A 10,082-nucleotide genomic window follows, 5' to 3' on the forward strand; every position below is an offset into this window, starting at 1 on the left:
TGCTTTTTACCCCTTTCTGCCTAAATTAAGACAGGTTCCTCAGCCGGGACCGTGGCCGCCCGGCACCGATGTCCCCAAAGTCCCTGCAGGACGCAGAGGACGGACCCAGCCTGACAGAGAAGCCCCAGGACCGATTTTGCCTGGGGCTGCCGCAGCCACCGCCACTTTCAGCCGGGAATCGAAAGCGCCGCATCCTCGCACCGAAACTTGCCAACACGAATGCTTGACGAGCAGAAAATGCCCAAAAGCAGAAGCAGGGTCCCTTGGCTCCCGGCAGCGCCGCACCCCACAGGCTTCCCACCGAAACCAGTGCGGCGCTTCACCTCGGCACGGAGTCCCATCAGTTCAGCAGCTGCAAGGGTCTCGCTTTGGGAAGATGAAGCCGTTTCATTTTCAAGATCTCTCAGTGGAGCAGAGGCCAGTAAACACAACATGCAAATAACATTCAAATACACCAGGCCCCAGGCAGCATTCAGAAATCAAGTTAAATCTTGCAAAGTCATCAAAACCTAAGGGTGGGAAAGGTTTTTCAGAGACTCTTCCTGCTGCCAGCGATTCAAATCTCAAAGTGCATCAAATCTCAAAGCGCTTCAAATCTCAAAGCGCTTCACGTTTAAGCAGCCGGGACAGTACCCCAGCCTCGCTGCAGGCTGCTGGGGTTGCTTTACAGCTCCCACACGCCCTGCATTCCTCCAAGGCTGTCGCTGGCTGCCAAGCTCCCGGCGGTGGGAACTGCCCGAAGGCGGCTGCGCACGGCAGTGCGGGGCATGCACGGCAGAGCGGGGCGTGCATGGTGGCGCAGGGCGTGCATGGAGGTGCGGGGCGTGCATGGCGTGCATGACAGTGAGGGGTGTGCACGGCAGAACCGGGCGTGCATGGTGGAGCAGGGTGTGCACGGCAGAACGGGGCGTGCATGGAGGTGCGGGGTGTGCACGGAGGTGCGGGGTATGCACGGAGGTGCAGGGCGTGCATGGCAGTGCAAAGTGTGCATGGCAGTGCGGGGCGTGCATGGAGGTGCGGGGTGTGCATGGAGGTGCGGGGTGTGCACGGAGGTGCGGGGTGTGCACAGAGGTGCAGGGCGTGCACAGAGATGCAGGGCGTGCACAGCAGCATGGGGCGTGCATGGCAGTGCAAAGTGTGCATGACGGTGCAGGGCGTGCAGGGTGGGCATGGATATGCGGGGTGTGCATGGCAGCGTGGGGCGTGCATGGTGGTGTGGGTGTGCACAGCGGTGCAAGGTGTGCACGGAGGTGCGAGGTGTGCATGGTGGTGCAGGGCATGCATGGAGCTGCGGGGCATGCATGGCAGCATGGGGCATGCACGGCGGTGCTGCCATGCATGGAGATGCAGGGCATGCACGGTGGTGCGGGGTGTGCGCAGCGGTGCAGGGTGTGCATGGAGGTGCAGGGTGTGCACCGAGATGCAGGGCATGCATGGCAGCATGGGCCGTGCACGGCAGTGCAGGGTGTGCACGGGCATGAGGGGTGTGCGTGGCAAGGTGTGCACGGCAAGGTGTGCGTGGCTGGTTTGGGTGTGCATGGCGGTACAGGGCGTGCATGGAGGTGCAGGGGGTGCATGGCAGTGCAGGGCACGGTGGTGCAGGGGGTGCATGGCGGTGCAGGGCGTGCATGGTGGTGCAGGGGGTGCATGGTGGTGCAGGGGGTGCATGGAGGTGCAGGGGGTGCATGGCGTGCAGGGGGTGCATAGAGGTGCAGGGGGTGCATGGCGGTGCATGGCAGTGCAGGGGGTGCAGGGGGTGCAGGGCGGTGCAGAGGGTGCATGGCGGTGCATGGCAGTGCAGGGGGCGCATGGGCGACGGGGTGTGCACGGCCAGTTGGGGTGCGCGTGCCTGATCGGGGTGTGCGTCGCTGGGCAGGGGTGCGTAGCATTTTGGGGCGTGCACAGCCGCTCGGGGGGTGCACGCTCCGACGTGCAGCGGGAGGAAGGCGATGAGGAGGGCGATGAGGATTGCGTCGGGGACCGGGGAACCAGGGAGTTCTTCATTTCCCCGAGGTCCTGCCCGTGTTGCCCTTCTGCCCCTGGAAGCAAAACTGGGGAAGGTGAAGCGTGCCCTGGGCTGCAGCAGGAATGAGGACATCCCAGCGCCCGGCATCCCCTCCCCTCCCTGGGCATTGCCGCCTGCCTGGCAAAGAGAGCCGGAAAAGGGGCAAATCCAGCAAAAAAAGGGGTAAATCCAGCAAGAAAAGGGGAAATCCAGCAAAAAAAGGGGCAAATCCAGCAAAAAAAGGGGTAAATCCAGCAAGAAAAGGGGAAATCCAGCAAAAAAAGGGGCAAATCCAGCAAAAAAAGGGGCAAAGCTAGCCAGAAAAGGGGCAAATCCAGCAAAAAAGGGGCAAAGCTAGCCAGAAAACGAGCAAATCCAGCAAAAAAGGGGGCAAATCCAGCAAAAAAAGGGGGCAAATCCAGCAAGAAAAGGGGAAAAGCCAGCAAAACAGGGGCAAATCCAGGAAAAAAGGGGCAAAGCTAGCCAGAAAACGAGCAAATCCAGCAAAAAAGGGGGCAAATCCAGCAAAAAAAGGGGCAAAGCTAGCCAGAAAAGGGGCAAATCCAGCAAAAAAGGGGCAAAGCTAGCCAGAAAACGAGCAAATCCAGCAAAAAAGGGGGCAAATCCAGCAAAAAAAGGGGGCAAATCCAGCAAGAAAAGGGGAAAAGCCAGCAAAACAGGGGCAAATCCAGGAAAAAAGGGGCAAAGCTAGCCAGAAAATGAGCAAATCCAGCAAAAAAGGGGGCAAAGCTAGCCAAAAAAGGGGGCAAATCCAGCAAGAAAAGGGGAAATCCAGCAAGAAATAGGCAAATCCAGCAAAAAAAGGCGCAAACCCGGAAAAAAAAAGGGGGCAAACCCAGCAAAACAAGGGGCAAAGCTAGCCAGAAAAGGGGCAAATCCAGGAAAAAAAGGGGCAAAACCAGCAAAAAAAGGGGCAAATCCAGCAAAAAAGGGGGCAAATCCAGTAAAAAAGGGGCAAGTCCAGCCAGAAAAGGGCAAATCAAGCAAAAAAGAGGCAAATCTAGCCAGAAAAGGGGCAAATCCGGCAAAAATGGAGCAAAAGCAGCAAAAAAGGGGCAAATCCAGCAAGAAAAGGGGAAAAGCCAGCAAAACAGGGGCAAATCCAGGAAAAAAGGGGCAAAGCTAGCCAGAAAGGGGGTAAATCCAGCAAAAAAAGGGGCAAATCCAGCAAGAAAAGGGGAAAAGCCAGCAAAACAGGGGCAAATCCAGGAAAAAGGGGGCAAAGCTAGCCAGAAAAGGGGCAAATCCAGCAAAAAAGGGGGCAAATCCAGCAAGAAAGGGGGAAATCCAGCAAAAAAAGGGGCAAAGCTAGCCAGAAAAGGCGCAAATCCAGCAAAAAAGGGGGCAAATCTAGCCAGAAAAGGGGCAAATCCAGGAAAAAAAGGGTCAAATCCAGGGAAAAAAGGGGCAAATCCAGCAAGAAATAGGCAAATCCAGCAAAAAAAGGCGCAAATCCGGAAAAAAAAGGGGGCAAACCCAGCAAAAGAAGGGGTAAAGCTAGCCAGAAAAGGGGCAAATCCAGGAAAAATGGGGCAAAACCAGCAAAAAAAGGGGCAAATCCAGGAAAAATGGGGCAAAACCAGCAAAAAAGGGGCAAGTCCAGCCAGAAAAGGGCAAATCAAGCAAAAAAGAGGCAAATCTAGCCAGAAAAGGGGCAAATCCAGCAAAAATGGAGCAAAAGCAGCAAAAAAGGGGCAAATCCAGCAAAAAAAGGGGCAAAACCAGCAAAACTGGGCAAATCCAGCAAAAAATGGGCAAAGCTAGCCAGAAAGGGGGCAAATCCAGCAAAAAAAGGGGCAAATCCAGCAAGAAAAGGGGAAAAGCCAGCAAAACAGGGGCAAATCCAGGAAAAAGGGGGCAAAGCTAGCCAGAAAAGGAGCAAATCCAGAAAAAAAAGGGTCAAAACTAGCCAGAAAAGGGGCAAATCCAGCAAAAAAGGGGGCAAATCCAGCAAGAAAAGGGGAAATCCAGCAAGAAAAGGGGCAAAGCTGGCCAGAAAAGGCGCAAATCCAGCAAAAAAGGGGGCAAATCTAGCCAGAAAAGGGGCAAATCCAGGAAAAAAAGGGTCAAATCCAGGGAAAAAAAGGGGCAAATCCAGCAAGAAATAGGCAAATCCAGCAAAAAAAGGCGCAAATCCGGAAAAAAAAGGGGGCAAACCCAGCAAAAGAAGGGGTAAAGCTAGCCAGAAAGGGGGCAAATCCAGGAAAAATGGGGCAAAACCAGCAAAAAAAGGGGCAAATCCAGGAAAAATGGGGCAAAACCAGCAAAAAAAGGGGTTTTTTTTTGCTGCCAAACCTGCAGATTTGGGGGGTCCCGACCCTGACCGCTCGCCGGCTGCCCCAAACCAGGGCGGCATCGCCCGCCCGCGCCGCGTGGGCGGGAGGAGGAGGAGGAGGAGGAAGGCCACGCCGGGGCGGGGGACGCGGCGGAGCTTTTTAACCTGCCCCGGCTGGGCGGGAAGCCCCGAATTATTTTTAGGCTATTTTTTTTCCCCTCGAGCGTGACCTTCGCGCCGGGCTGCAGGCAGCGAAGCCGGCAACGACCCCGGCCCTTCCCCGCGCCAGATTTCACCGCCGAGCTTTCCTGCTTTTTCTGCCTTGAAAAGATCGGAGGGGTCACATCCATCTCCAAAATTTCCCGGAACGCTAACATCCCGACGGCCGCGGGGGTCCGCGCCGCAGGAGCCGGAGTCACCCGAAGCCCCCCGGCACGCGGTGACGGTGCCCGCGAGCCTGCCGGGACGACGGAACCGGCTTTGATGTGCCCGGGCCGGGGGCCAGGCGTCAAAATACGGCCCGTGGTAAAAATGGACGGCGTGCACCGCATCCCGCCCGGAGGAGAGCTACGGGATGCCGAGCATCGCGCCCTGCATCCCTGCTCCCTGGCGGGGATCCTGGAGGGGATCCTGGTTGGGATCCCGGTGGGGATCCCAGTGGGGATCCTGACTGGGATCCTGGCTGGGATCCTGGAGGGGATCCTGGAGGGGATCCTGGTGGGGATCCTGGCTGGGATCCTGGCTGGGATCCTGGAGGGGATCCTGGTGGGAATCCTGGCTGGGATCCTGGCTGGGATCCTGGAGGGGATCCCAGTGGGGATCCTGGCTGGGATCCTGGCAGGGATCCTGACTGGGATCCCGGTGGGGATCCTGACTAGGATCCCGGTGGGGATCCTGGTGGGGATCCTGGAGGGGATCCTGGTGGGGATCCTGGCTGGGATCCTGGCTGGGATCCTGGTGGGGATCCCGGTGGGGATCCCGGTGGGGATCCTGACTGGGATCCTGGCTGGGATCCTGGAGGGGATCCCAGTGGGGATCCTGGTGGGGATCCTGGCTGGGATCCTGGCAGGGATCCTGACTGGGATCCTGGTGGGGATCCTGGCTGGGATCCTGGCTGGGATCCTGGCAGGGATCCCGGTGGGGATCCTGGCGGGGATCCTGGAGGGGATCCTGGCTGGGATCCTGGCGGGGATCCTGGCTGCGATCCTGGTGGGGATCCCGGTGGGGATCCTGGCTGGGATCCTGGCTGGGATCCTCGAGGGGATCCCGGTGGGGATCCCGGCTGCGATCCTGGCTGGGATCCTGGCTGGGATCCTGGAGGGGATCCCAGTGGGGATCCTGGTGGGGATTCTGGCTGGGATCCTGGAGGGGATCCCGGTGGGGATCCTGGCTGCGATCCTGGCTGCGATCCTGGGGTTTTCTAGGTGCTGGCAGCAACCGAGCTGCTTTTTGGGGCATGGCGGGGGACGTGGGGCAGGGAGGGGAGGCAAAAAAATGAACAAAAAAATCCAATATTGCTAGAAATATCCCCGTCCCTGCTGGCCCCGGCTGCTTCCTGGAAGAGCTCAGCCCCCGGTAGCCGGGAGCGTCGCCAAAAACCCACCCGGCGGCTCGCGGTGGGCCTTGCCCCGGCACGGGCGCCTCCGACCCCCGGCGCTGACCCCGGCGCCTCCGGCGGGAGCTGCCGGCGGACCCCGGCACGGCCACCCCCCCCCGCAGCCCCCAGGCCCGCGGCCCCCCGCTTCCGAAGGCTGGGGTTCAGGGGTGAACCCCCCGAATGCAAACCGCAGCCCCCGCCGCCGTGCCCAAAACCTGCAGGCCCCCCTCTCGGCGCCCCGCCGGAGCAAGGGACCCCCCCCCACCCCCCAGACACGGTGCAGGCGCAGCCCCCCGGCTCCGCACCCCCGGCAGCGGCAGCGGCAGCGGCGAGGCGAGGAAGCGGCCCGGCGTTACCGGGGCACGCCGCAGCCGCCGTCCCGGTGGCGGCCATGCGACGCCGGCAGCAGCCTGGGCCGCAGCCGTTCTTTAGGCCATGGCAGGCGTAGCGGGAGGCAGCGAGGAGGAGGAGGAGGAGGAGGAGGAGGAGGAGGAGGAGGAGGAGGAGGAGGAAGGCGAGAGGAACTCGCCAGCGTCGCTGCCCGGCGTGCGGGAGCAGCGATGGGCGCTGCTGGCGGGGATCCCGGTGGGGATCCTGGCTGGGATACTGGCGGGGATCCTGGCTGGGATCCTGACTGGGATCCTGGTGGGGATCCTGGCTGGGATACTGGCGGGGATCCCGGCGGGGATCCCGGCTGAGATCCCGGTGGGGATCCCGGATGGGATCCTAGCGGGGATCCTGGCTGGGATCCTGGCTGGGATCCTGGCTGGTATCCTGTCGGGGATCCCGGCGGGGATCCTGGTCGGGATCCTGACTGGGATCCCGGTGGGGATCCTGGCTGGGATCCTGGCTAGGATACTGGCGGGGATCCTGGCTGGGATCCTGACTGGGATCCTAGCGGGGATCCTGGCGGGGATCCCGGCTGGGATCCTGGTGGGGATCCCGGCGGGGATCCTGGTGGGGATCCTGACTGGGATCCCGGTGGGGATCCTGGCAGGGATCCTGGCTGGGATCCTGGCTGGGATCCTGGCTGGGATACTGGCGGGGATCCTGGCTGGGATCCTGACTGGGATCCTGGCTGGGATCCTGGCTGGGATACTGGCGGGGATCCTGGCTGGGATCCTGACTGGGATCCTAGCGGGGATCCTGGCTGGGATCCTGGCTGGGATCCTGGAGGGGATCCCAGTGGGGATCCTGGCGGGGATCCTGGCTGGGATCCTGGCTGGGATCCTGGTGGGGATCCCGGCTGGGATCCTGTCGGGGATCCCGGCGGGGATCCTGGTCGGAATCCTGACTGGGATCCCGGTGGGGATCCTGGCTGGGATACTGGCTGGGATCCTGGCTGGGATCCTGACTGGGATCCTAGCGGGGATCCTGGCGGGGATCCCGGCCGGGATCCCGGTGGGGATCCCAGCGGGGATCCTGGCGGGGATCCTGGCTGGGATACTGGCGGGGATCCTGGCTGGGATCCTGGCTGGGATCCCGGCGGGGATCCTGGCGGGGATCCTGGTGGGGATCCCGGCGGGGATCCTGGCGGGGATCCTGACTGGGATCCTGGCGGGGATCCGGGCTGGGATCCCGGTGGGCATCCCGGTGGGGATCCTGGCAGCCCCGGCAGAGCCACAGCTGCCGGCGGTGTTTGGCGGTGAATCGGGACGCACCGAGCCGGCTCTCAAAGGGAACAAATCCGGCAGCCGGGGGATCCCCCCCCCCAGGGCCTCCCCCCCCCGGTCACGGCCCCAGGCGGCCCCGGCCCCCACCCCGGCCGGCGGTGGGACCCCCGCTGAGCTTCGGGGCTCGGCTACCGCTGCGCCGCGGCTCCCCGGGGCGGCGCGGGGGGCTGGGGTGAGCTGGGGTGTACTGGGGTTGAACTGGAGTGTACTGGGGCGTGCTGGGGTGAGCTGGGGGTGAGCTGGGGTTGAACTGGGGTGTGCTGGGGTTGAACTGGGGTGTACTGGGGTGAGCCGGGGGTGAGCTGGGGGTGTGCTGGAGGGTACTGGGGTGTACTGGGGTGTACTGGGGGTGTGCTGGGGTGTGCTGGGGTGAGCTGGTGTGTACTGGGGTGAGCTGGGGGTGAGCTGGGGTTGAACTGGGGTTGAACTGGGGTTGAACTGGGATGTACTGGGGTGTGCTGGGGTTGAACTGGGGTGTACTGGGGTGTACTGGGGTGTGCTGGGGTGAGCTGGGGTGTGCTGGGGTGAGCTGGGGGTGAGCTGGGGTTGAACTGGGGTGTGCTGGGGTGTACTGGGGGTAAGCTGGGGTGTGCTGGGGGTGAGCTGGGGTGAGCTGGGGTTGAACTGGGGTGTGCTGGCATGTGCTGGGGTTGAACTGGGGTGTACTGGTGTGTACTGGGGTGTGCTGGGGTGTGCTGGGGGTGAGCTGGGGTGAGCTGGGGTTGAACTGGGGTGTGCTGGGGTGTGCTGGGGGTGAGCTGGGGTGTGCTGGCGTGTGCTGGGGTTGAACTGGGGTGTACTGGTGTGTACTGGGGTGTGCTGGGGGTGAGCTGGGGTTGAACTGGGGTGTGCTGGGGTGAGCTGGGGTTGAACTGGGGTGTACTGGGGTGAGCCGGGGTGAGCTGGGGGTGTGCTGGAGGGTACTGGGGTGTACTGGGGTGTACTGGGGGTGTGCTGGGGTGTGCTGGGGGTGAGCTGGGGTGTGCTGGGGTTGAACTGGGGTGTACTGGGGTGTGCTGGGGTGAGCTGGTGTGTACTGGGGTGAGCTGGGGGTGAGCTGGGGTTGAACTGGGGTTGAACTGGGGTTGAACTGGGATGTACTGGGGTGTGCTGGGGTTGAACTGGGGTGTACTGGGGTGTACTGGGGTGTGCTGGGGTGAGCTGGGGTGTGCTGGGGTGAGCTGGGGGTGAGCTGGGGTTGAACTGGGGTGTGCTGGGGTGTACTGGGGGTAAGCTGGGGTGTGCTGGGGGTGAGCTGGGGTGAGCTGGGGTTGAACTGTGGTGTGCTGGCATGTGCTGGGGTTGAACTGGGGTGTACTGGTGTGTACTGGGGTGTGCTGGGGTGTACTGGTGTGTACTGGGGTGTGCTGGGGGTGTGCTGGGGGTGAGCTGGGGTGAGCTGGGGGTTGAACTGGGGTGTGCTGGGGTGTGCTGGGAGTGTGCTGGGGGTGAGCTGGGGTTGAACTGGGATGTACCTGGGGTGTGCTGGGGTGTACTGGGGTTGAGCTGGGGTTGAACTGGGATGTACTGGGGTGTGCTGGGGTGTACTGGGGGTTGAACGGGGGTGTACTGGGGTGTGCTGGGGGTGAGCTGGAGTGTACTGGGGTGTGCTGGGGTGTGCTGGGCTTGAACTGGGGTGTACTGGGGTGTGCTGGGGGCAAACTGGGGCATACTGGGGTGGTGTGGGGCATACTGGAATTGAGCTGGGGTATACTGGGGTTGAACTGGGGTGTACTGGGGTGAGCTGGGGCATACTGGGGGTGAGCTGGGGTGTACTGGGGTCTGCTGGGAGAGAGCTGGGGTGTGCTGGGGTTTACTGGGGTCTGCTGGGGTTGAACTGGGATGTACTGGGGTGAGCTGCAGCATACTGGAATTAAGCTGGGGCATACTGGGTCGAGCTGGGGTGTACTGGGTTGAGCTGGGGTGTACTGGGGTTGAGCTGGGGTGTACTGGGTGTGCTGGGGGCAAACTGGGGCATACTGGGGTGGTGTGGGGGCATACTGGAATTGAGCTGGGGTATACTGGGGTGTACTGGGGTCTCCTAGGGACTGAGCTGGGGTGTACTGGGTTGAGCTGGGGGTGAACTGGGGCATACTGGGGGTTGAACTGGGGTATATTGGAATTGAGCTGGGGTCTGCGGGGATGAGCTGGGGTGTGCTGGGATGCGGCTGGGGCATACTGGAATTGAGCTGGGGGCATACTGGGTTGAGCTGGGGTGTACTGGGGTTGAGCTGGGGTGTACTGGGGTGTGCTGGGGGCAAACTGGGGCATACTGGGGTGGTGTGGGGCATACTGGAATTGAGCTGGGGTATACTGGGGTGTACTGGGGTCTCCTAGGACTGAGCTGGGGTGTACTGGGTTGAGCTGGGGGTGAACTGGGGCATACTGGGGTTGAACTGGGGTATATTGGAATTGAGCTGGGGTCTGCGGGGATGAGCTGGGGTGTGCTGGGATGCGGCTGGGGCATACTGGAATTGAGCTGGGGGCATACTGGGTTGAGCTGGGGTGTAC

The sequence above is a fragment of the Pelecanus crispus genome, chromosome 1 (genome assembly GCF_030463565.1).
Source record: "Pelecanus crispus isolate bPelCri1 chromosome 1, bPelCri1.pri, whole genome shotgun sequence".
NCBI lineage: Eukaryota > Metazoa > Chordata > Aves > Pelecaniformes > Pelecanidae > Pelecanus > Pelecanus crispus.